This window comes from Falco naumanni, chromosome 12 (genome assembly GCF_017639655.2).
Source record: "Falco naumanni isolate bFalNau1 chromosome 12, bFalNau1.pat, whole genome shotgun sequence".
NCBI classification, from domain to species: domain Eukaryota; kingdom Metazoa; phylum Chordata; class Aves; order Falconiformes; family Falconidae; genus Falco; species Falco naumanni.
The window spans coordinates 24314045-24341847 of NC_054065.1; the positions used below are offsets into that span (position 1 = coordinate 24314045).

The window sequence follows — 27803 nt, forward strand, 5'->3', positions numbered from 1 at the left end:
CCAGAGTCTTTTCTTTTTTTTCCCTTTATTATAGATACAGCTATTTAGTAACAGAGTAGCACATCAGCTGGGAACCCTAACAAATAATTAAGTCTGGACTCCGTTTTCACAAAAATCTAAGTAAATTGATTCATCAGCTCTGGCTGCAATTACTTTCTAGCCATCATCCTCAGACTAACCAGTAATAATTACGCCACTATCCCATACATCTGCAGCTCTATAGGATCTGACATTCCATGCGTTCCATTCTTGGATTTAAAAATACATATTTATTAGAGGAAATCTTAGATAGAAGTTCTGTCTTTCAGAACGTGAGATTCTGTCTTACTTCTCAGTGCTTATGTTTTGAGAATTAAGCATCTGAAATAAAACCACATAACATCTGATCTGACAAATCAGTATTTTCTATCAGGGAAAAAATGAATCTTCTTTGTCTATTCCATTCCCAAGTTTTTTTTATGATTTTAATATGCATTTTAGGGAGAACAAGGGAAAAAATAATAATTAGAAAGCTCGAAATCAGATACTATCCTCATTTTCTACAGCTGTGATTATGAGACCACAGTAGCAAATGGCCTACCCAGCATTTTCCTGACAGTACTCTCAGAAGCTGCCAAAGCACAGATGACAGTTACGAGCATTTCTCTAGAAACGTTATCGGCCAAAAAGCAACTATCCCAAAAGGCCACCCACCTGAAACTATAGATTCAGGCTTTCAAAGCAAACCCATGACTCCAGACAATATGACTGACTCAAATTTCTGACGTAATTTTTGAGATCTTTCTTGTCTTCGCTTCTTCATCTTTTCATGTTAAAAAAACCCTAAATAAATAAAATCAATTTCCATCTCAAGGTCTGGAATCAAATTCACCAATGGAAAACAGACATAAAGCCAGACAGTTGCCTTCCTTTCTAGTGAGAGTAACCGAGATCAGAACCTGACCCCCTTCAATAAAAATAACTTCTTAGGATGATATTTACCCTAAAATCAGTGTTCATGGATCTTATTTGAGACCTCTCAATTGTTGTGATTTTTACTGTAAAATTCTACTGCAAACAAACAATACGTGAATTTTGGAAATCAGCTAGATTGATGTGCAGAAACGTTACCCTCCACACTTAAAATCAGTACTTCTTTGGGGAGGTGGAAGGAGCAAGATATCTGGTGTCAGCAAATAAACCAAGGAAATGGGAAGGTTAAAGCCGTGAAAATATCTTATTACATGGACCACCTGCTTGTGTTGTCCTTTCCTCAAGAACTGGAGGGGGGGAAATCCCCTTGCCAGCCTGCAGTAGCGTGTGCCTTTTCTTCTGCATCTGCTGCCTTGTAGCCGTCACTGTTAATGAGTGCTGTAATTAATAGATAGCTCTCTCTTGTCTCTCTACTTGCACTCTGGGCTAAGCACTTTTCTCAAGTCAACATTTGAAAGAAAGCGGGTCGGCACTGACTTACAGCAGCTCTGTGAATTCCTTTTAATTTAGAGCACTTACACCACCACTCCACTTATTACCTTATAATTACTGGACTGCTCTCACATACATTACGATCTTAGACTAGAGTTAGAAGTTATTAGGGTACTAAAACATGGTGTCGCTCTGTCTCTCTCCTCTTTCTTTGACACTGAATTTTATACAGCTATGATTAAAAGTATCAAATTAACTTACACATTCTACCAACTTATTCTTTACGTTATTTTTCTATATACTAACACTAAGGTCCTTTTATTGACTAAACAGGTACTTGGGCTTCTTTTCACCTTCCTTCTGCTAAGACTCCGTAGATAAAATCTCAAAGTACAGCAATAGGAGTCACTGCCTACAGTCTGTCATAACCAGCTTGATGGCATGTTCTCGTCTAAGACTCCCACAGCTGATTTTTTTTCTTCTCTAATTTGCGCCATAATGAGCTCGAATGTCACCCCTTCCCAGAAAAAAAACATTTGCAATTAATTAGTCGTCCAAATGCATGTAGTTTTAGTCAGTGCAGAAGTGGCTATCTCCCACTCCAAGCAGTCAGAACCAAAACATAATCACAGTTCCACGAGCATTAAAATCTGATCACCAGCGTTGCTTAGGCTAAAGCCAGTCCGCTGATGCTTCTGAAGTAGCAGACTCAGGTACTAACCAAGACAGAGCTGCTTTCAGCTACAGCTCAAACAGTACAGACCGGATTGGTCCCCGCTGGCAAAGCAGAAATGCAGTTAAAACATTAACCATACCAAGGAAAAGCAAAAACAACAGTGCCTGACTCGGAGAACAAAAACTTTCTCAATCCCCCAAAGGCAAACCAGCGACAAGGCTGGGTACCAGCTGTGGGTGGGCAACAGACACCTACTGCTTTCACTCCTTTCTTTACTGTACCGCATCTGAACGAAAGTAATTCAAGAGCCATCTTATACGGATGGCAGGTGTGACCACCATCAAATTATCATGCTGAACATTTGGAATAATGCCTAAGCTAGATCTCTGTAAAATCCCTCCCTCAGTTCCCTCCTAATTACTACTTAGCTCGTTACACTGAAGAATTCCTAGACACCATTGCATTATAGTCTAAAACTACAGTTGGAGCTTAATTCTCTCTTCCTCTCTGTGTCTGAAATTCTACAGCTCTATTATTCAAGCCTGAAATATTCACAACTATCTATAAATTCAATTGTCAGCCAGTGGGTTTTATTCTAGACCACACTTCAATCTAAAATTAGAGGCACTAAAATTCACATTAACTCTAAGAGGAATGTAGTGAATAAGACTTTATTTCAAAAGAACACCTTTTTGTCAGAAAGAGCTATTTTCAAGATGATGGCTTTATCTGCATTCAAAGAGAATAAGCCCAATTCCACATTGTGCTGTTAATGCAAAAATTTTAGGTCACATTGGATTAATAAAAATCTAAATTTAGTTAAGGTTTATGAATAGAAATAACATGTGTCATATAAAAACGTACAGTATTTATTTTAAAGCGTTGGTGGGGTTGTGGGTTTTTTGGTGGTTTGTTGTGGGGTTTTTTACTAGATTTTAAGTCAAATAAATGGCAGCTCTATTTGTGGCGGGCTGCTCTCACGTAAGTTTTCTAACAACGGGTCGCTCTCAGGTAAACTTCCCTTTCAGTAACTTGAGGGAAAGTAACTCACTAGCTCTAGAAGCATTTCCATGCCCACATACAAAAGAAACTACATAGGGTGCTGCAAGCCCCAAATAATATGCAACATATAGCATGACTCCTCACATCTCTACTAAATTTACTTTGTAACTTCCTCATTTAAATAAGACCTGAAATCAGTCACTGCTGGCAGAAAAGTGTAACGACAGAGCACTTCAATATGCAACTCCTGCTTTAAAACGGTCTTAAACAATAGTGAATAAATTGTAATGCTATGTGCTTGTAAAAGTTGAATATATTAAGAATTTATTAATGCAATCACATTCATATTTCCATCTGCCTGCCACATTACTAATGATATTGACAGTGCTGACACTGGCTAGATCAGTATCAATATACAAGTGGAGTACAAAAATTAACTGCATCTGATTACAGTATATCGCCTTAAAAAAGAAAGCCTTGCCATTTGAGCCACTGGGAACTCTTCATATTCCATCCATACATCCAGCTGGCTCAGAAGATGACTTTTCCCTCATTTCCCTTATTACCAATACCTAAAGGAGGTCAAAACAACACACCACTACTTCAAAATCCACGAACACACCTCATGCTCACTTTTCAAGTAGGAAAAGCTCTGCTTACAGCATCATTCGCTATTTCATAGTTGCACTGGTCGTTTCAGTAATAATTAGTCATAATAATTAGAGTAAGCATCTTTATTATAGACTAACACTTTTATTTGCACATGAAGTTTTTCTTTTCCCGAAGAGAGAATTACACTATTTCCATAAATGTCAGAATAGGCTGTTAGCAGTTGACATTTTTAATGACAGCTACTACGTAGGAGCATCAGCAGGGCAAGTGTTATTATGCACACCTAGGTATTTTTTACGCTAACAGTGCAATCCATCTGATTTTCCTCCGATACATTCCTCTAACTCACATGGATGTCAACCAAAAAGGTCGTAACTTGTTGTCCTCATATTTTAACTATGAAAACCAACGTGTCAAAGTCAGTCATGGTCTAGGCGACACACTAAGTCTATAGCTGAGCCAGGAATGGAAGCCAGCTCCTTGCTTTGACCATAAAGGCCACATTTCTTCTCAAATACCATGCTTACTTTCGGTATCATTTCACAGGTCCACAGCAAAAGCAGTAGACGGAAAACAGTGCAGCATGTTCCAGTGATTTCCCACACTCTGCTTCTCTGAATGTAAGAGGGAGAAAAACTGTTTCTGTGGAAAGAAATGAAAATGTTGCTTCTCGCACCGACGCCCACGACAACACCTCAACACTTTCACCAGGTCCTGTTAAAGAGCTGAGTAACAATTTCAGGGGAGCTGCTTTACATGGAGCATTTTTTTCTGCTTCAGCTAATTGCACTCAAGTAAAGTGGCAAAATGTGAATCACTTAGTAGGAAAATGGGCACCAGCTGCTATTGTCAGAGAATGGAGATGCCGAAGAAAAGGAAAGTGACTGAATGAAGTGTCATGTCAGAAATCAATGGTGCAACGTGTGATTTGAGAAAACATGACTACTTTACAGAGACAGGGTGTCATTATGGCATCACAGTAATACGATGCTTTGACAACTGCTGGGTCTAACATATCATCATTGCATTAAGGTGCACTGGCTTAGTTGGGGGAAGGAAAAGAAAGGATTTCTGCTTTTAATAAGAAATATCGTAAGGCCTGCTTGGTTAACCTAGTGGATGAGAACATTAATTGCAAAGTATTCTGAATCTTGTCCCATGCACGCACAAACAAAACTGTTATTAAGCATTAGGTCTTTATTAGTGAACACACGTGCACAATCATGTAAAGAATACCCTGTGCAAAACAGAATGGCTGCGGTGGGGAGGCTTGGGTTTGTTTGGGTTTTTTTCTTGGATGTGGGGGACTTAAATAAATTTTGAACGTTTCATTGTTTTTTTGTAATTTCTTCTTTCTTTTCTTGACACTTTCACCATTTCACCTTGATAAGGGAAAGCAAAGCAAGCCAATGACTTCTTCCAGAGCAGCTGTCATAGCCACCAGCAGCCGGAACAGAAGAAGCAAGGCTTGAAGCCATCATGTTGTTACCAGCAGTGGCCCGAGTTAGCTGACGATTGCTGACAGAGGATCCAGCTTCCCGAACAGTTATTGCTGCCCTGTGTGCGATCTACCCAGCTCTGCTAAAGCACTTCCTACGTACAAGGCAGTGGAAGCCTACACTACTGTGTGGTCGTTTTTAGTGTAACAAAAAAAAAAACAAACATTATCTGAGGCCCTTCACATTTGCACTTAATCTGTTAGGCTGCACTTCATCTGTTTTCCTTGCTGCTTTCAAAAAAGCAAAATTTTACCGTGGCTGATTTGCAGCTACTGCAGACCCTCCAAAATGAGGGTGAATTATTTTAACCACCCACCACCACCACACATAAATGAATTCATTATTGCTTCCCTTTCTATTTCAAGTTGATTCCCTGTGCTTCCTGGTTGATAAACTTTGTTAACAAGAAGGAAATGATCCTGAGATACCCCAATGTGTTGCAAATTATCACTGTTGACAGCTTCTGCATTTAAGGATTACATGTGATGCAACAATGCATACTAGTGTCATTTATCTTTAGCTCATTTCCTTGGACCTATTTCAACTGACGATGAGCATCTCTTGTTTATAGCTCTAAATACTGTAAGTGAGCAACTGGCAAATCAATAAAACTGTTAAATGCATAATAATACAGTGTAATTACTTACATGATATTTTGCATAATTAACTGTCTGAGGTGTTCCTTGATATAATGGATACTCAGAGTATGGAATAACCGATAAGCCTATAAAACACACCCTGTTTATATGAACAGAAATTATGTTTAAAACTCTCATTCTAATAATCCAAATCGGGCTTTGGCACTGTATGACAGAAAGCCTTCATCTCCTGCCAAGTCTAAATCAATTCTCATAGCATTACTTCATAACTAACGTGATATTTCACTGATGATGACTATTACCCTGATTACTTGGAAGTAATGTAGCAATAGCAAAAATACACTTAAACAAACTACTGCTATTTAATCAATATTATTGAGACAAACTAAGTGTTTTAATAAGTCTGCATAGATGCACTAATGCTGGTTTAATTAAATGTATCCTTAGACATGCACAAGCTCTGTAGCATACAGATCCTATGGTTTGACAGACTGTAACATTACTCTTCTGAATTTAAAAGCTGAAGCACTTACAGCCAACAGCATTTAAATCTTTTCAAACTGCAAAATAATTACTCTTTACATCGGGTCCTCTTTTGGGAACAAAAAGTAAATAGGGAAGAATACTCAAAAGACTTTGCACCTTTGAGCCAAGAAACCAGACATCAGAAGAGGTGCCAGCCCTCAGTGACACAGTTGTCCAATGCATCTAATGTATGTCACCACAACATGCTTACAAAAACAAACAAACAAACAACAAACAACTGAAAGGCAAAAAATGAAGTTGATCTAAAAATCCCAAACCTGGCTTTTAGTTTTGCACGTGTGCATGCAACAAATATCCCATTAGCTGTATTATGCCATCACCACAGGAAGTTTCCAGCAGAAAAGACCTGCCTATGTCCACAGATTTCATGTATTTTAAGTAGAAATAGATACTTTTTTGGTATGCCATGATGAACAAAAAAAAAGGGGGGGGAGGGGGCAAATACTGAAGAGAACACAAGAAGTAGATGTCACTTTAAATAAAAATTGTTCTGGAATGCCTGAAAGTTATAGAAAGAAGGAATATATTGATTTTGTGTTTTGTGTATATTTTATGGTTCTGATACAACTTAAAACTTCAGTAAATACTTCATATACCTACTTAATTTTTAGGTTTCTCTTTTTCTCCTGTGTTTCTAACATTTTTACAGTTTGAAGTTGCAATCGTCTCATTAGAATACCTTAAACTTACCTTCTCTTGTTTACTAACTTCTAGCCTAATGTTATGTATTTTTTGTTGCTACAGTATGCAACATGCCCCGAACAAGCTCTGCAGCAAGAGAAGAGTGGAAGGCTGCACAAACTCCCACTAAGAGATTTCCCATGCCCAAACAGTTTCAGCCAAAAAGGCTGTGATGCGGCTACTAGAATGATGGTGAAGCCTCGTCATATGAAAATCAGCATATTGATCAGGAAGAGTAAGATTTTGTTACTCTATTTTCAAACAGCAGACTAATACTAATTCATGTCATATGTTGGAGGAAAGCAAAAACTCTGATTAAGAAGTTAGGTGTTTTTCTGTGATGGAACATCATTTCACTTGTGGTTGTACTCTAGTGGTATCAGGTGGAGTCCACCTGGTATCTCTAGCCCCCAGAGGACACGGGGAGGTGTCAAGGAATCATCTAATTATTAATTGTGAGGGTTCTTTTTATTAAGAGAAATCAACTGAAAGAGCAGAAGAAAATGAAATGCTACATTGAGCTACTTCAAGGGAGAAAAATATAAAACTACAAAAATAAGTCAAGATTTATTCAAGAACATAACAGGCTTTCTAAAGAGGGATTATTTTGAAATGATTACAGCATCAAAAGCAGTTACTTGCACCAGTCAGAAAGCCAGTACTACAGATCAGAGAGAGGTAGCTGTCAGTCATCACTTTCCAAAAGGAAAAAGAAGACAAAAAAATGCCTTCAGTCTCAGGAAGGAGTCAAAGTTTGCATCATCAGATTTTTCACAATTTCTAGCAGCAATTTCCTTCCATCGCTGAAAGGCAGAGTGTAGGTGTGTGCACACCATGTACCTGTCTCCCCACCCAGCTCCCTCACTGATTTTCTGCAACTTTATAACCGAAGAATTATAATTTGTCAGCCAAGCTCTGTTAAATCGGAGAAGCGATTAGAAAGAACATACCAGAAACAGTATCCGAGAGCGAGCGTCTTAAAAGACTCAGGACTAAAACTTACAAAGCAAATGATCCTTCTCCCACCCCCTCACTCAGCTGGCTCCCAAGTGTGTCCCATCCTCCTCCCAGCCGCACGCCACTGATTTTAAATCCCCCCTTACACATACACGTGCGCACGCACAAGCAACTAAAAAGCTACTTTGTGAGTTGGAAAATGACGTTTTCCTGCAATCAGTGTTTAAGTGAATGTTTGTCCCAGTGTGTTACACCATGCTGTCAGCTAGCAGCAGGGAGTCGTTGAGTTGTTACTACATTTGATTTGACTGCCAGTAGGAAGCTTTATTTCTACCAACTGTTAGTTGCCAGCTCAAAGGATCTTCTCTTACTTCGAGAGGTTTTTGGATTTTTCGTGGGTTTTTTTAGTTCTAGTCTATTATTTTTCTCTTTCACTCTGAGGACTTTTAGTGTACAGCAGAAGCATCTCCACATCTCTATGCATCACAGAACTCTCGTCATTTATACTTGCTGCCTTAAACACAAAAAAGTAATTGTATTAAGGCAACTTTAAGTCAATCCTGACACGCATCAGAAAAGTGATTTTTGTATCTGGATACCTGAATGAGAGGTGCAAAGATGAATATTTGCATAAGCAAACTGAAGCAGGGGCATTCTATTCTGATCTTTTCCAAAAAATGTGGGATTAGACTGGAGGAATAGGTAGGGAAACATAACCTGGGTGGATCTTCCTTCCAAGGACAGCATTTGCTACCCAGACCTTTATATGCTTCCCTGACAGAGGTTTTAGTAGGACTTTTTGTTTGCTTGTTTATTATTCATGTATATCCCAAAAGGTTTCTCCTCTGTCAAACAAGATCCTATAACTTTAACAGTTGTTTACAATGCTTCCTCTTCCTACACAATAATGATGATTTTGATAATTAGGATCTAATTATAATGGATCTGACAACAACTTCCAACAACGAAATGCATCTTTAGAAAAATGAAAGCATATGCGTGAATAGTGCAGGGAGGTGGGGTGGGGGAGAGAAATACATTCCTATGAGACAGCCTGAGAACTCAGGCTGAATGGAAAAGTAATTAACACTAAAGAGCTAAAACTGTAATTAAAGAAAATTTCATTAAAGGGAGGCAGGTGATTCCACTTTCCTAAATATGACAAGGTGCTGTATAAAAATAAAACAGCAGCCGGTTTCAGTGAGTGGAGTAGGAAAGCCATGTCTTTAACCAGATCAAATTCTCGAAATTGGCTGTCAAGACGGGATTGTTGTGATTTATACCCGTCTATCAAGCGCATGAAAGAGAGAGACAGGAGAGGAAAAGAGGCAAGCTGCTGTCGCTTCCATTCGCAAAGCACCTTTAATTTCCACGGCACCATCTGTTACCAAATCTAATTCACATTCCTTCCTAATCTGGTTTAGTTCTGTAATACTAATTCTTCCACTACTCTTATGAACATCACTCTCAAGAAAAAGCTTTGGTTCTGGGTTGGTAAAAAATCAAGTATTATACAGTTTAGGTTCTGGTGACTTAAGTGAAGCATGCTGCCCATTAAAATGCACCCCCGGTAAAAGGATTTGTTTCCAGTCAGTGCAGAGATACAGAACTGCTCACATTTGAAAAAAAAATCATGGGGGAGGAGGGGAGAGGAAAAGGGGAGAAAAAGAAGAGGAAAAAATAATAATAATAAAAAAAACCCCACAACACAAAATGCAGCTGATGATAGGAAAGTAGGCTCTGAACATGAAAGCAGAGGTTGTCATAAAATACAATTGTTGTCAAGTTTAGTCACTTACAGTACTGGCTATAAAATCACTTTGTCACGGTCTCATATCAAGGGCTTGAAACTGTATTTTTGCTAAGGAAACTAAAATGAGTGAAATGTAAGATTCTACAAGGGAGAATATATTTCTTTCAAATTATGAGATGCAGACGGCCGTAAGAAACCAAAAAAGGTAGGGACAAAAATTCAAAGTGGTTTACAACAGTCTCCTGAGTGCCACGGTCTTACGCTTAGCTGCGTGATGATGACAAAAATCCCAGTCACTTTTGTGGGACTTGGAAACAAAGTAAAGGACCAGCCCTTTCCCGTGGCTGACTGCTCCCAGTCCAGCAGCCCCTCATCCGCTGGCCCTAGGGGTGACTTAGCTTTCCTCCCAGTTGCCACACAGAGCTCCTTGACAGGTCCTCTTGAAGTCAACATAAAAAGGAAAAAAGGGACCTAGATAAGTATTACTAATAAGAGTATTGTGGTACTATTTATTAATAATGCTCATCCTTCACTTAATGATTTTAACACAGATCTTCAACTGCATATCCCAGTACCAATATCTCCCTCTTACAGACGGGCAAAAACAGACACAGAAAGCTGAAGAGTTGCCCAACACTGCTCAGCTGGCCAACGACACAACATGGAACAGAATCAAGGTCCTGGGGAATCCCAATCCAGTATAGTTTGCATTACTACTTTTTTTTTTTTTTTTTCCTTTTTTTTTTCCTTTTTTTTTTTCCTTTTTTTTTTTCCTTTTTTTTTTTTCCTTTTTTTTTTCCCCCATGGCTTTGATGAAAAAACGCCTTGGAAGTCTGAGTATTTATTTCTAAGAAGGGAACTTGCCTTGAACTTCTAAAATGGGACCTTTGTTACTTTTATAGTTTTCTTCTAAATAGGAAACTTATTTTAAGGTTAAACTAAATATCTTCTTATTCCTACATTAAAATGTTTATTTTTTGTGTTCGAGTAATCCCAATTTCTTTGTGTGTAGCCTTCCTAAAAATAAAGCCTATGGCAAGAACAGCTTTAGCCAGCACACAGGGTGATGTGTGAGCAATGTGTAGCTGTGAATAGTGCAAGGTTTTTATGGTTTTGGGTGGGTTTTTTTAAGGATTTAAAATGGAAGAGGCAGACAACACCAGGAAAATAAATTGCTTTGATAGAACAGTAATATTTTACAAAATGCAAAAAAGTGTGCTAGTTTGCATTATATGAAAGAGTAATGCATAAACAAATCCCTGGCAAAAGAAATTATTACAAGTTTGTAACTGCTGTGAAACATCCATGAACAGAGATGTCAGTTCTAAAGACAAACATGAATTCTGATGAAGTCTCCTCCCATATCACTGCTTGATTCACAAATTGCTTAAATCATCTGGGTAATTTTATGAGCAGTGTTGGGTTTGTTATTTTTATGGGAAGAGTAGGCAAAAAAAGTAAGATCAAATTTGTTCCAAACACAGCATATCTGCCATTTATCATGGGTCAAAACCTTGGGTACAGGGGAATAGATCAGCAACTCTGAAGCTTTGCAAATTTATACTAGCTAATGGTGTTATCCTCCAACCCAGCCTGTGATTTCAGAGGGTCCAAGGTCCTGATACTCCGATATGTGAGATGCAGGTGGATTACCATAACCTAGTACACCAAAAGAAAACCACACTAACATCAAAGGATTTTTTTTTTTTTTTTTTTTAAACTAAAGCATTTAAGTGATATGAGCCTGGCTGCTTCTACACTTGGAAGACCCTTAATACTTTAAAATGGAAAAAAAAAAGAACCTCTTCCTTTGCATTTTTACTCATTGTTTGTTTGTCTATCTTGATTCTGGAAGCACTAGAAATTAAAAATAGCCAAACCAAATAGCTGAGTATGTCATTTGGGTATGATACTGACGACTGAATTTATCATATGCCAAGATAAATCAGATAATTTACAGAAGTAAAACCTATGCAGCTTAAGTCTTTTCTAGTCTGTCTTGTATTTTAATGTGTGATTACAGATTTTTCCAAAAATAAAAATACACAAACTTTTGCCTTTTCACAGTTTCTTGTTCTTCACATATTACTATGTGTAATTCAAACCTAGTCATGCCACTGGGTTTACATGTCAGAGATTTGCCTCTGGATATAAGCAGGAAAGGTCAGGAAGTAATGACTTACACTTTTAACATGTTTGCATGACTCCAGTAAGTTTGTAGGATGAGCTTTCCACAAATTCCTGATACGGTTTCTACTGTTTTATCTTTCGCCTTCTTTTTTTGGTGGGAGTCACAAAGAGAAAAGAAGGAAATCCCGCATATTCTAGAAAAAAATGTCTAAAGTAACAAAGGTGAACCAGCCCAATTGTTACATTCAGAACAAGGAAGTTACTACTTGCAATGCTAAAGCAATTGTATCAATATGCTGCAATTATTACATGCTGAACCCATGGTCACCTCTTCTTCTGTAAGAGGTCTCTGAGAGACTTGCCCGTGCATAGCTTTACATGAACAGAGCAGCATCTCCATACTGCACACTGCAAATTGCAAGTGTGTTTTAATGACAGATTCGCTTCAATTATTTCAACAGTATAAAGTCTGGATCAAATATTTATTTCTTGCAGATCTAAAAGTTCTGATTAAGTCGACTGTCCTTGGGTAAGCAATGAAAGAAAGACTGGCCTCCACCGTTAAACTGAATTAACACACAAGTTTGATCCTGAGAAGTTTTGTGTCTTGCTAGTTTCAGTACAAGTGCAGGCTTCTCTGCAAACTGAGTTATCAGACCTGATCAATTAATGAGAATGCATTAACTGATAATTTTACCAGACTGGGCTTTACATTTTTTTATCATGATAGGACTAAGGCCTAGCATAAAAATCCACCTGCATTCCGCTAAGCACCTCCCTAGAATATACATCAAAGCTGCCCCAGCTCCTTCACTGGTTCTTTACATAGTAGAGGGTCTTACAGTAACTGAGTCTTTGTATCACTGCTGCTTCATGGAATAGCCTGGAGTTCTAAAAAATAAATTATGAGCAACCAAGATAACACCAATACACTCAAAACTTGAACTGCCTACAGTTGGAAGCTTAATAAACTGAGGGTGTTTGTGGAGATCAGCATGAACATCTAAAGGAGGCCACTCTCATCTACCCCTGGATGGCTGCATCAAACATACTGTCAAATCCCAAACAGGACATCAATGAAACATCCGTCATAGGACAACAAATAATGATAGCCAAATGATGATGCGGGATTGGCTGACTGTACATTATATGGGCACAGTGATCCTACGCATTGTATTAAATATGACAGCCTAAGATTTATGTTATGGGTGATAAGGCCAAGAATGCTGTAAAAGTGAAAAAATATGGCAACTGTATGCAGTACATCACTACTAGGATAATTATTTATATAAAAACTTCCCATTCTTACACTTCCAACATGTAGGGATAAAATTCATATATTCAAAGAAGACATAATAATAACCTGTCAGCTTGTGGTGATAGATACGTTTTTAATCCAAATGACCACAGTCTCCAGTCTACCTGTCATAAAAGGACACCAAAAAATGAATTTTCCTTTCATAATTCTTTAAATTGAAAGGGACAAACACAGAAGCATGATAAGTGGCTCATTCCAGTGGACAGATGGACAGGCAGTAGCAAAATGTATGAACAAAAGGCACTGTTCCTTCACTAATGCTGTTTTCACTTGTTACACGCCACAACTCAGAGACAGGGAAGGTACTACTCCTTCCTTTGACTTTTCAAGTACATCCCCATATAATCTAAGTTATATTCCACACAATAAGAGATTGCTCTAAAGACTAAGGTGTATTACACTATTTAGCTGTCATTTGAAAGCAATCCTGCAAAACCTAGCACGAAACCACTATTTCATGTACATCTTACTGACTTGAGGCACTTCCCAACAAAGGTCCCCTATTCTTAAATTCTCTGCTACTAGGGAGGAGTATCCAACCTGTATATTTTAATTTCTAAAAATTCACTCAATCAAGGAAGCTTGAAAGAAATTTAATAAATCTGTCTCTTCAGATGCAGAAGGAAAACTACACAGTCCATTCCTGTCCTCTCCACCTACCACACATACAAATCCACACCACACTTTTGCCACACATCTTCCCCAGCCTGCATTTTTCCAGGGGTAAAAATCACAAAGAAATTTAACTAAGTTAATTTTAACTGCTGAAAATGTAGGCAGACTCCTCAGTTATTTCATTTTAAAAGATCTTCATTTTCCCATCTGTGTTATGGCAATTTTATTACACATTCGGCAAATTTACAGTAACAAGATGTTCCCCTGACAAATTAATCACTTTCCAAGCATTTTATCATATAAATAAAATATCACCTCAAGAGAGAAAATCAGCTCAATCAGTTGATTTAACCCATCTTTCAGGGAACTCGTCTGAAACAGATTGAGCGCATTTTTTCTGAAAAGGGACTGCACACACATCCTCCTGGACTCCCAGCTCATATGGTGAGGTTTTTCCAAAAGAAAATGTTTAAGACTAGCTGATAGGCTGCAGCATTCATACTGTAAGGAGTAGCTTGCTGCAATGACAGCTCTCCATCAGGAGCAGAGATTTGTTTAGAAGTTGGTATGGGTTTTAACCAAGGACCTACATTTCTCCTTTGATCACTGCCAACTATTTCTGCAACATTGCTCTGGTATTTTGCAACAACCATAATGTAAAACATATATGGTTTTTAATAATCAGCTCTAATGTTTTAACAATCTCACCATGAAATAACACAGGTAAAACTCCAACCAGTTTTGCAGCTGATGAAATTTATGGCTTTTTGCTTGGCTTTTTAAAATTCCCCCAGTGCTCTCTACTCATTTTAGAAAGTAAATTCTGGTTTTATGAAACATAAGAGACTGGCAACATTAGCAATGCAATGTATGAACAGTAGAGAAGTGGGTTCAATTCAAGTTTTCCCAAACTAATCCTTAAAACAACTCAATGCCTTTCCGGAGAGAATCTGTCACTGAAGCAATTTAACATTTCTGCCATTTAACCTTTCTCCCTCTGCCCTGCTTTCTGCATTCTACTTTCCATTCAGAGGCTGCCAACAAGTATAAACAAGAACAGTAAAGGACTACCTCTGTTTATGTTACTAGAATCTAAAGTTGTTTAAGCCAAAAAAATTTAGCCAGATTTGTTATTTTTTACGTGGACTTAGTAGTATCAATAGAGGCTTTTTGCATTTATTCCAACATTTAAAAAAAATACAGTATCAAATCACCATTTTGCCAGAAGAACGACCCTGCCAGACAACACAGATACCCAATTCTTGCAACATGACTATACTCTTCAATGAGATATTTACAATATTCTCAACAACAGAGTTGTAGGTGCCAAAGAAAAGAGAATCCACACATCTGGACAGCCTTTTCATCCCCTCAGCAAAATACTAACTTTACTTCCACAAATACTAACGCACAAAAAACACACATAACACCACAATTCACTAACCTACAAGCAGGAGAACAATGTGCTTTATGGAATGCTATCAAATAGCAACATAGATGCTAGTATTTGCTCCTTAGCCCATATAATTAATAATGCTGAAAAGAGCCATATTAATACTACAAGGCATCTGTATTAAAAGCTGCAGGCTCTGCAAAAGCTTGAATGCCTTAGGTGTTATCAATAATGTTCAGATGAACAATTATGAATTCACACACAAATACAAAATTCCATATCCTATATATATCTTTTACCTGTTAAAGCATTCCTGGTTTAGGTAGTTAAAAAAATTACTCTTGAAGTCATGAAACACACTGAAGAATTCTGACCATAGGTCAGAGCAACTCCAGTTCTTTAAATGCATGTTGAAAACTTAAAAAAAAAAAAAAAAAGCCAAACAAGCCAAACACAAGACAATTACTTATAGTACTTCTTAATCATATTCTTTTCTATACTGGGAAAATATAAGTATTTGTTGCAAAAGATGCAAGTGAACCAAGCCAACTGGAAAGGTTTATTATACATTAAACACTTCTTCCAACTACTTAGCCAGGAAATTTACTACATGTATTAAGTGACTTATGCATACAAGCTTTGCAGGATCAAGTCTCAAAAAACAGTTTAATTCAAGGAGCAGCTTCTTTAACTTTCGCTAGGAAAAAAGGGCATTCTAAACATAAAGTACGCACCATGGGATGTTTGCTTCTTTCCCTGAAATGTAAACAGTGAAAATAAATACTTTTTCCTGTTCTAATTAATGTATGTTTTTAAAAGACTTGAAGCAGCTGGAGCCTTAAAGTCAATGGAAGATACTCTGTTCTCAACCAGTATGCACAAATCAACCATTTTTTATCTAAGCATAACCAAAAGCAGTACTCTGCTTGATCAAGAAGCATGAAGCTCAAATGCTGCAATGAGAAAAAGCAGAAGAAGATGCTTTCTCCTCACATCTTTAAAACTGAGCAAAATTCAGTGTTTAAGTGACATCAGAATACAACTTTGAATCCAGAATCCTGCCAGATACTGAAAACCCAGGTGTCAGTGCAGCCACTGTGGGACCTGACGAATCTGATCCCATGCCGTAAGCAAACAATTGCTTTCAAGATTCAGTTTACCTGGTTGAAGGATTTGGCCAGCGTTTTAGAAAAAGTTACACAATGTTCAAACCAAAGCATAAGAATACATAACCATTCACAAAATGAAGAGCAAATCTTGCAGACCTCATGTAGGGTGGAAAGCTTCAGATTGAGAAGCAACCTCAGAGAACATTGGGTGTTCTCTATTTAATGCAAATTCCTACTAACTAACATCCATTTATACTGACAATATCTAATTGAGGCAAAGTGTCTTTGTTTGGTACTCCCTTCACAGCCTGCTAGTGGACTTCAAAAATGCTGCACATGGCACTTAGATGCTTTGGCCTAAATGTCTGAGATGCATAGACCTCCTTCATTTGGCTTTTGAATTAAAAATTGAACTCCCTTTTCAAAGTCATGTCCTTGCAGTTTGAAAGTGGCCACTAATCCTTTTATACACTATAACATATTTTCATCATTTTTTTTTCGTCTGCAATTGTTTCCTAATTCACCACAGAACTTATACTGCAGTCCTAAAATCATTTAACAGTGGAGTCGATCTACAGGAAGAATGAGAACTCAAAGACCTGGGAACTTAAGAACACAGAGTTTAAGTTACTTTCAAAGGTTAAATGAATCTACATTTAGTGGAGGGATTATGTAACTTTGGGGATCACATTTTAGATAGAAAATGGATATTCACAATGACTCAGATACTTTAAAATAGTCTCCAGGAACTCAACTTTTGCAAACAAGACCTCTTCCATCTGAAGAAGATACAGGACACAGAACCTTTTAATTTGAAAGATGACAAAGTGGATTATCGGTTAGTTACACGTGCCAGTAGGGTGATCCATTACCATGGACGTTCTACTGCAAGTACATGATGTCGCCTTAATAGTAGCTAGAGCCTTATTGGCTTAAAAAAAAACGTGAAAAGGGTTTTGCATGTGAATTGAACTTAATAGGTTTGACATGGACTAACCTTAAAGAATCCAATCCACTCAAATCCCTTTGAAGGCTGCAGCTGAATTTCATGCAAATCTTAGAGAAGTAGCCAAGCTGCTGGGATTTCAAGATGCTCTGTCCCCTTCTTCTGCAGATCTAAACCCAGGCAAAACAATGGCACGAAACCCTCCCACAATTTCAAGGATTCCTCTTAAGGTGATCCTGGTTTTATTCTTTGGCCCAGGGAAGTCTGACACTTAAAATTTGAAAGTAAAAAGATTCTGACATCAGGAAGCATATCAAAATATGAAGCCTTTTTTTTTTTTTTTTTTTTTTAATACAGCATTGGACTAATGCTTCATGGATTTTAAAAATAAAATTTGACATGATACCACTATTACTAAAACGCTTAGAACAGAATGATGCAAATGAGTTTCCTATGCTCAAATCTAGCACTAATGATTTTTATCTTTTTAAAAAATAATTAAATTTTAGCAACAAATAATCCGTCATAATCTGAACCTTCTGGTGGTCATTTTGAAATTCAAGCAAGCAACTTTGAAATAAATCTATTCATTTTTTCAAGGCCACTGTAACAATATGAAATTCTGTTTGCTCACACCCTTCAAAAATATCTTAAAAGATCTAAGTGTTCTATGTACATTTATGCAGGCAGAAAAGCATATATATGTATTTGTCTGTGTAACAATATATACATTGACAGCTGCAAAATTATTTGTTTGATGGCTGGATTTAATCTTCACCTGATAAACAGGAGAAGAAAAGGGAAAGGAAAAGCATTTGTCAATTGCTTTTTCTCTTAGAATAAAGTACAGATGACTACAAATGTAACTAACTATAACCAAATCAAAACCACACAGTGTGTATAAAGCACCGACTATGCAAAGCAGTTATAAATTCTTGGTTAACAAAGGGCACAGAAAGCCCTTAAAGGAAATATTTTATTTCTGCTAAATTAATACCTAAAAGCATTACATTTCATCAGTTTCACTTAGGTTTAAAGTCCCCAAAGATTCTCCTCCTGAAACTGGCTATATTTTATGTGCAAACCAGGCTGAGAGCTATCTAAATCTAGATAAAACTCATTGGCTTGTAATCTTCACAATGATCTATACATCTAAATCTATATGCAAATCAAATGCTCTCATGCATTAACACATTCCAAAGCATCTAGGAGTAAGAGAGTGCTTTCTCCCTCTCACAACCCCCCTCCTTTGCTCCTCTCCCCCTCTTTATTTACACTAGCTACCTAAATAATTCACACTGCCTTCTTTTCAGCCTGCATGTTCTTCTGTTGAAGCCTGCAATGAGCTATTGCAGTAACCAGATGGACACATGAATGCAGCAGGTGGGACAGATGGCAGACCGCCCTGTCTGACGCTGGCTGCCTCAGCTTGGACTGCCTTTTCCTTCCAGGTACATTATCATCAGCGTAGCAGAAAGCAGCACACAGAGGGAAAAAAACCTTTTACATACAATACCATACGAATTAGTTAAATAAATGACCAGATGCTTATTTGCTTTTTAAACCAAAATGTAATTTACTCAGAGCGTGTAAGAAGCATTTCCCCTCCTCCCTTACAGAAGAGAAGTCCACCTCTATTCTCCAGAAAGTCCCCCGAGTAGTGCACATAAAACAAAATATGCCTGAAATCTTACAAAGATCTTAAACTAGTGACTTCACAAAAATTTTGATTCAGCTTCAGCTTCCAAATACCTCTACCCTTTCACAGGTAAATGTTCTCCTTTTTTCCTATAAATCTATGTATCTTCTCATACATAGTCGTAGGTTTTAGATGAAGTCTTCATAGCTATTATACATACAGTGAAAAGCATCAGCTTCAATCTGAGTAGCATGTTCCTTGAATGAATTTCTTCTGCTTGCCTTTTCAGGAGATATATAAAACTAATAGTTTATTACAAAAGATTTGATGCTTCTAAGGAAAATTCAAATAAAACCTGAGGCAGTAAGTGTTTCTTTGACCGCAAAAATTAATGTTTTAATATATTGCTTTCCTCTCTGGAATGCTGGGCAAAACACAGTGAAGATGAGAGCAAGAAAAAACTGTAATACGTGTTTTGAGCAAGAACACATGAAACTGAAAGGGGAAAAAAAAGAAATTAGGAGAGTTTTACTAGCATCAGTATCATTGTAGGGCAGAAGTTACTCCTTTTTTATACAAAATATATTGCTGACCAAATAAGCATAACTGATTAACTTCATACTCTTTTCAAAGCAGCAGGCAACTGATCCAGTGTATTAATTGAAATCACTGTTTCAAGGACAACTTTTAAAAAATCATATTGAAAAAAGGTATTAAACGTAAGCAGTCGGTCAGAGGCTCTATGCAATCCTGTACTATCCAGATTTGTCTCTCTAACCTCTTCCCCCACCCCTTGTGCTATGTCAATGGCAGCAGCCTGTCTGCCTGCCTCCCTCTCACAGTGCTTTTCACTCTCCCCCCTTTCCCTTACGTGCACCTTCCCTGAACTGACATCCAGAAAACCACCCACCTCTCCCTCAAATATTTCTGCTGATCTATAATAAAACAGTACGTGCTTCCCTATTAGCCTGAAGTTCATACTTATTTTAAATTTAAAATACAAAACCACACATAATTTTTTTGCAACTATATATGCATACATGGAGTATGGTTGCACTTGCCAGATTAAAAAGTACATTGTGCCCTTTTCTGCAGCTTTCATGAATTGCTTGTATTTGTAGTCATCAAAGCTCCTGAATAGGAACTACCTATATATTTATGCACGGCACAGCACAGTAGCATGACAGGGGTCTCTATGTACTACCATACCAAAAATATGAAATGATAACAGGGTAAACCATACGGAACTAACTTACAATTACATTCCACTACTGAGTCAAAATACCTTTTTTTAAAAAATTAGAATAAGCGATTACACAATGTTGAAAGGTAGAAGAAAAAGCGTAAATCAAGACTCGTTCAATGTTAAGTCTGCTCCCTCCGAGTGTACTGGTGTAACTGGAAAAAGAAACTGACTGTAAATAAACCTGGATAAGTAAACGAGCACTGGCCCAAACTGGCAACTGAAGCCTGAAACAAACAGAAACTTATCTCTTCAGAGATTTAAACACACTCAGTAGGGACTCAAATAACAATAAACACAATAACATTATATCTGGTTTCATCTGGCCCAGGGAGAAGACATAGAAGTATTATCAAAAAGTTTACTCTTGTTTATTTCTGACCTGGCAGAAGCCAGGAATTACAGGGAACCTCAAGGGACAGACTGCTTTCATGGGATGCCAACTGATTTTGAGGCCAAAGAGGTTAAACACTTCAGATAAACTTTGGATAAGCAGCACAACTTCTGGACGCTTATGTGTCCTAACTGAAAATCCTGAACTTTAAGGTTTTGTATCACCACCTCTCAGAAAAAACGGGGGGGGGGGGGGGGGGGGGGGGGGGGAGGAAAAAAAAAAGGTGAAAGAATCCAGGGTTCATACAAGGAAACTGACAAAATTATGCAATAGATTTTGGTACCAGCAACTTCTAGAAATGGTGAATTATGCGCTACCAGCTTCAGAAAAGCATTTCAAGTTACAGAAACATGTTTACAAGATCACAGAGACATACTAAAAGCAGTGCACTTCACAGTCAGTTTACAAATGCTGTCACACAAGCCATGATTTCACTGTGATGATATAAGCTGTTTTCTCAACAACAATATATGAACAGCACTCTGAACATGCAGGAACACCCTCTTTAAAAATAAACCTCTGAGCCACTGCCAGGTTGTCACAACAGGAACACATACACTATTGGAGCAGCAAACAGAACCAAATTTGGCTTCAGAAAGTATTATATTGGTAAGCTTGCTTCACTACTGATGGAAAAGTTCAGGCAATGAAAAATTAAGATGCCCCAAGCCTTCTGTTTTCATCAGCAAAACTCATGCTTGAAACTGACCGTGTTTATTTTTAGAGTTGAAGCTGTTTGTGTATTTAACTGTATGTGGGGAAAAAACATTGGAGAAGAAAGAATGAAACAATTCCTATTGTAAGGTCACAAGACTGATACTAAGTTCCTTCTGGTTTGAACATATTTTCACATTAGGTATTATTTTAAAACCATTGCTTTTAATGGATTTATTAAATCCACTAATTAATAAGGTGATGTGACTATTTAAGGTATTTTAGAAAATACATAAATTCTTGACCTATTTTTTGTTCTCAAATCTATACAATTCTCTTTAACTTCAAATTTAAACTTCAAATGCAATCTTCCTGTTTGTGTAATGCTTGCCATTGCTTTGTGGACAACATGTGTAGAGCCAAGCCCTCATTATCTGAAGCCTGATGTATCCCCTTAAAAAAATCAGACCTGTACCTATGAAGAAGTGTATCTTGACAGCCAAAGGAGCTGAGTTGCACAGGTGTCCGCAAAGACAGAACTTGCACCCTATAAAAGCAGCTATTGCTCATACAGGCGTTTCAGTAAAAAAAAAATAAAAAATCACTGCTACATATGTATCTATAATCTGGTAATGTGGAAGGAGTTACTGCTGATGAGAAAACACTGAATGATAATAAAAAAACCCACCAAAACTTCATTCTGTTCTATACGGAAAGTAATTGCCAATCCCAATCCCATGAGAGAACATCACAGGAAAGAAGACATAATTATACTTAAACTGGACTTGATACAAATACCATGAAGTTGATTTTCAAAAGGATCAAATTTTCATTAGAGCTCTGCAACAGAAGATCTGATGAGTTTTCCAAGGGCTGAGGTTATAGGACTTCTGAAAATGTTAACCACTACAGGAAAAATGAGTTGTGTTTTTGGGGCGTTGGGTTTGGGGGGGTAGGGTTGGATGTTTTGGGGAAAGAAAAAAAAAAAAACCAAAAAAAAAAAAACCAAAACACCAAAAAAACCCACAACAAAACAAACCCTCACATCAGTAAAACTGCATACAATATTTATGAAAAATTGTCACCTTAAACACATCTTTACCTAAAACATGACTATTTCTTTGGTCAGGTGATACACTGATAGAAGCAGAGAAATGGGAGCAGCTTATAAACAATCCTAATATACAAGTAAATTCTGCTTCCACCACAAATATATCCCCCTTATTTTAATACAGAGCATAAGTGAGGGCAGACTTTGATGCTGAATGTAATAGATACAATAAATACATAGCTTTAAATGCTCCCAAATATGCAAATGCACAAACGCAAAGAGAAGGAAAAGCTGGCTTTTTAAAGGAAACGTGTACAGAAGAAATAAGCAGACATTAAACCCTAAATCATAAAGGTGTAATTTCAAAAAGACAATAAAATCTACTTGCTCTCCTATGTCAACGACCAAAAAAAATTAAGTGCTGAATGCTGACATTCCATCCTCCCTTCCCTCTGCTGCAAAAACTGAAGCGCTAACTTTGAACACCTTGACATTTGCCTCTATGCCTCTGGTTTAACACTAACAGAGGTTGACTCTTAAAGGACAAAAAAGTGTCTTTAAAAATCTCAAATACATAATAATTCTTGCACTTACTTCTCTGCAGCTGAGCAGAGCCCATTTACATAGTCCACTGAACACTGTTTAGTAAACAGGACAAGAGTGCTTCTATCTTACTGCCCTTGTAAAACCAAGGCAGGGGTTGTTTTTAGTGCACACTCTGGTTCAGCATTAATCCTGTTTTATGTTGTTCACACCTGCTGCTGACTAGCAGCCTGCTGATGGGTTGTGGTTTGTGCTGCTCCAAGACAATCCTCACCAGCTTCAACAAAAAACTAATCACTAAAGTGGAAACAAAACCTCAACTGCTCTGCAAAAACCGTAAAAGGGAAGAACTGACATGCATGCCTAGTTCTCCTTACTCTGCTACTCCGGACTGTTCAGAATTTAAAATGGGGTTTGAAGTGCGCATGCTTATATTTAGCCCTCGTGCCTAGCTTTCCTAGGAGTTCTTCTCCAGATAGCAAATCTTAGAGACAAATGTCACAGACACAACCTTTATAAATATATGCTGTGTAACTCACCTTTTCCTTTATGCCTAATAAAATAATAGGCTTTGCTCTAACAGAAGTACTACAAGTTGACGAAGCATCCTTTTGTGAACCTTTACAGAAACAGGCTTCTTTTGCAGATTTGCGAAGAAACTCCCTTTGACACACTTTCACATGAAATTCAAACATTACTGTCCTAGAAAACACGTTGTTTGGTGTTTTGTTTTTTTTTTTTTAATCACAGCACTGATTTGCACATTTACAAAGAAAAAAAAAAAAGCGCCATAAAGTCAGATCTTCCTCCCACTGATTCCAGCAGTAAAACACACCTATGCCTTCATTTGTACAGAAGCCTGAATACTTTATCAGATACAAAGAGATGATCTGTGATTAAAGGAATAGTTCTGGAATTACATACTGCTCATAGCCAGAGAGAAGAAAATCAAGGAAAGGAAAACCAATGACAATAGAAACCCTTTGTTAGGCAAACACAGCGATGCAAATTGTGCAGAGACCAGCCATACAAATCACACGCAACTTCACTGACTGAGAGACTCAAATGCAAGTACCATTATCAACAACAAAGTTTGCACTAGAAAAGTCTCTACAATGGAGGGCAGGACATAGTACTTCACATCTACTTTAAGGTACACTTAGTATAACTAGAACAACATAAAGGAGCATCAGAATATTTGGAGAGTGAACTCTCTATGTTTCCTTTATCCTCTTATGCCATCTTGGCCTATTTCTACAAAAAGGAAAGCAGAAAAATGCTTTTTGTCCAAGAGCCAAGTTCCTATATCTTTTAAACACTGTATGAACCTTTTCATAAATAAAATGCTGGTTGGAGGCCAATCAAGGCAATTCTTCATCTATTAAAATTTATTTTGCCTCTCATCGGGAAAGATGTGCTGAATGACCATGACCATCCTTTGTGACTTCTCAACCCTTCATAGGAACACCAATGTGCTTCTGCCCATATAGGAAGACAATAAGCATCAAGCAAACATATGTATTCCATGTTACAGCTTTTCATCCAAAATTCATCAGCAGAAACAAACCAAGATCAATCAATCTTTACGTAAATTCAGCATTTCAACCCCTCTTGCAATTCAGATGTAAAACCAAGGAAAAAAGGGGTCAGTGTCACTTTGTCTTACCATATGCATCTGAAGGATTTTCTACCTCCTCTTTAGTCAACACAAGACTGAAGATACTGGCATAATGCCAACACTGCTTTTAAGCTCACACAGAAAATATTATGGGGTAATCTTAGTATTTCCTGGTCACACTCCCTTAGGCATCTCTATACTGGTGCAAATGTCACATCCTGGCAGTGAATCCTTGGACACAGGCTCCATTTTTCCATTGATTTCTTTTAAAATACTACCAAATCATTCATTTTTTAAATCAATTATAGAGCCTGATCCAAAATCTACTAAAATGAATGGCATTCTTTCCATTTAGTCTTGAATTGGGCCACTACCAGTAAATGCAAAAGATTTCTTAAGACGGATGCAGGAGCTTGGCAGTAGGCTGTCCTTCATACCTTGGAAAAATCTCTAATAACTCATGAAACAATGGTACAAAAGACCCTACAGTAATTTTGTTAAACAGCTGCATCTGCATTATTTCTGTTCCAGCATTACCTAATGTGTGAGTATCTAATATGTTTTTTAACTCAGAAAAAAAAAAAAAAAAAAAAAAGGGAAAAAGGGGGGGTGGGGGGGTGGGGAGGAAGCCCTGACTCCGTCATCCATCAAGTGTACATCCAGGCCACTGCTCCCAAGAAATTTAATATATGCTAAAAAGACATAAAAAGCTTTCAGAAATAACAGTCCTTCAGAAGCTGGATTATAATTTTGCCAGGTGGAGTTTTTGCCAGATTATAAAATTGACTTAAATGCCAGGATACCACATTTCACAAGCAGCAGCAGCTTACATATTATCTAGTATGTGCGGCTGAGGTGCACTGCAAAGCTAGACTATCATCATCTGTGGGGGAGAGCAAATAAATAAATAAATAAATAAAAATTGGCATTCCCTGTCAACCTCGCTACCTGCTGCCTTCGAGCGCTCTTTTCAAGTATGGCCTCCACAGAATAAAAAAAAAAGTTAAGACTACTTTATTTTGATTATAGTGCTTTCCCCAGGCAGGAATTTTTATTTCAGTTTGAATCTTTAAACCATTACATTTTCAGTGATGCATTTTTATATTTACAGTTGACATCTTCATAGAAGAATGAAACCTTTGAGCAACAGCTCTAAAGCATGAAGGTTGCCTGCAGTAAGTACTTAAATTTATTTTACACCCAAATGGAGCCAGTTGTTTTTTGCTAAAATTTAATAAACCTTAAATCAATGACCTTTCTTTTACTGAAAGCCTGCACATGGGAAAACTAACTTTCCCAAGAAACATATTTTGATGAGTAAATGCCAAACAAAGGGCTATTTAAATCTGAACATTTTCTCAATTTATAGCTTGTGAACATTCCCTAATGTTCCTAAACTGCCTAATGTATAGAACAGTGGTGCCTTGGTTTAATCACATACCATTGATTTCAGTGTCACAGTGATCTCATTGACAGTAATCAATAATAATCCAAAATCAATCAAATCTGCTCTTGTACTATCATTCATCCAATTTGAATATCCCAAAATTAATTGTAGGCACGTGAAAAAAAAAAAACAACAACCCTGGAAATAAATAAAAAGAAAGCTACAAAAATAAAAAACAGTAAACTTTGAGAAGATAATAGCGCATCCAAGCATGCTTCATGCCTGCTGGGTTAAGTTAATGATGAATCATACCTTGCCTTGCCAGCAAAGACTCTGAGATATATTTTTTTTCAAACACGAAAATACACAGCAACTGAAGACAGAGGACATACTAGTAAATGATCAAGCATTATTTTATGAACAGCCGTGTTACACACTGAATATCAAATCTGTTGCCAGTATATTACAAAATGCACAAGTATGTTACACTATGAAGAACTGCACATTGTAAGTTAGCCACTGCACTTGATAGAGCAAGAGAGGATAAAATGACTGAATTTCAGTACCAAAAGCATGAATAGATGTAGCCACTTATCAAAAGAGCTGTTATTGTTGCCGAGGACTCCTCTCTCAACATACTCACCTGTAATTTTGTCAAGGTAATAAATCCTTCCATTCATTACAGCACACTCAAAAGCACCCTGTTATTTAATTTAAATGGAAAAGAGGCCCAAAGGGTCTAAAACATTTACTTTTGCTAATGTAAAAAGTGCTGGCATTTTACTTCATTCCTGATAAGCTGGTGCCAATGGATGTGATTATTCTTTTCTTATTCAAAGCATATCAGTAGTTCGAAAGCACTCTCAATCTTATCAGGTGTATGAACAGCACAGTTACTGAAAACAGTTTGTACTGCTCCTCTCTCTTTCTGCCAGGCTATCAGATAAACCCAACTAACTAACTGTATTTACACACAATCAAACATAAGCTGTGTCTTCAATATATTGTAGCCTGTTTCTGGCATGCTACACATTTGCTGCTTGACATAAGTGGTAACAAAACCAGCAGCAGTGATTTAGCTTACAACAAAAATACAGCCACTCTACAGTGCATTACAAAAAAGGGATGTGGGGAGGGGGAAAAAAAAAAAAAAAAAGGAGGGAAAGAAGACAAAAAAATTTGTAAGTAAGAATGTTCACTTCCACCTCAGTGTTGCATAGGTATTTATCCGGTGCTACTTGGAAAAGAGCATGGAAGCAGTAGGATTCAAATGCATTCAAAATATACCTGACACAGGACTTAAGAGCAGATAAATAATTTCTATTTGCTTTTTAGTTTATTTTAGTTTCCTGTACTCTAGGAATAGAAGGAGGGGGGGAGGGAGGGAAGGATGGAGGGAAGGAGGGAGGGAAGGAAAATGGTTACAATGTCTGAAAGCACTTAAATGCCTTCACTGTTTTTGTCCAGAACAAGACTCTGACTTCTCATGATGCAACCTTCATCTGGCATTAAAAGACCCGCCACAAAAAGAAAGAACAACACTCCCCCCCCTTCCTCTATCAAGCCTCTGAGCACCCCTCCTTTCTATTCAGTGTCTCAGATACTGATTTTCAGTGCTAACTACTGAGGAATAATAAAAGATCTACTACTTCAGAAGGGCCACAGCTTTGAGGATTTTGCTTACTGCACAGCCATAGGAAATACGTGCAGAATCTCCTCTCATTCTTCTCCAAATGACAGCTACGATGTAGTATTTGAAGAGTTAAACGTTAACCTGGCTGTGTGCTGGGCACTTTCGGCTAGCTAAATGAAAAGTTCTGGAATGCCGGGAGAAATCCTGAGTTTTAGCTCTTGATTAAATACAGTCTTCTTCAGAAGCTGAAGCTTCAGTCCCAGCGTGGAGCGCTCCTTCCCACCACCCCCACCCAGTGACAGCCTCTTGCTGAGTACCTCTGATGGAGCAGCAAAGGGCAGACACGTGCCACCACCTGAGCCCATCTCGCGCTTCTGTCTGGACTCCCGGCGCAGAACGAG

At 37.6% G+C, this 27803-nt stretch overlaps 1 protein-coding gene across 17 annotated transcripts in view; it reads right to left on the reverse strand.

Annotated features, from left to right (window-relative positions):
• The window catches only part of ESRRG (estrogen related receptor gamma), a 396844-nt gene that overhangs the window by 119493 nt on the left and 249548 nt on the right, over positions 1 to 27803 (reverse strand). The gene's annotated exons all lie outside the window — the stretch shown is intronic.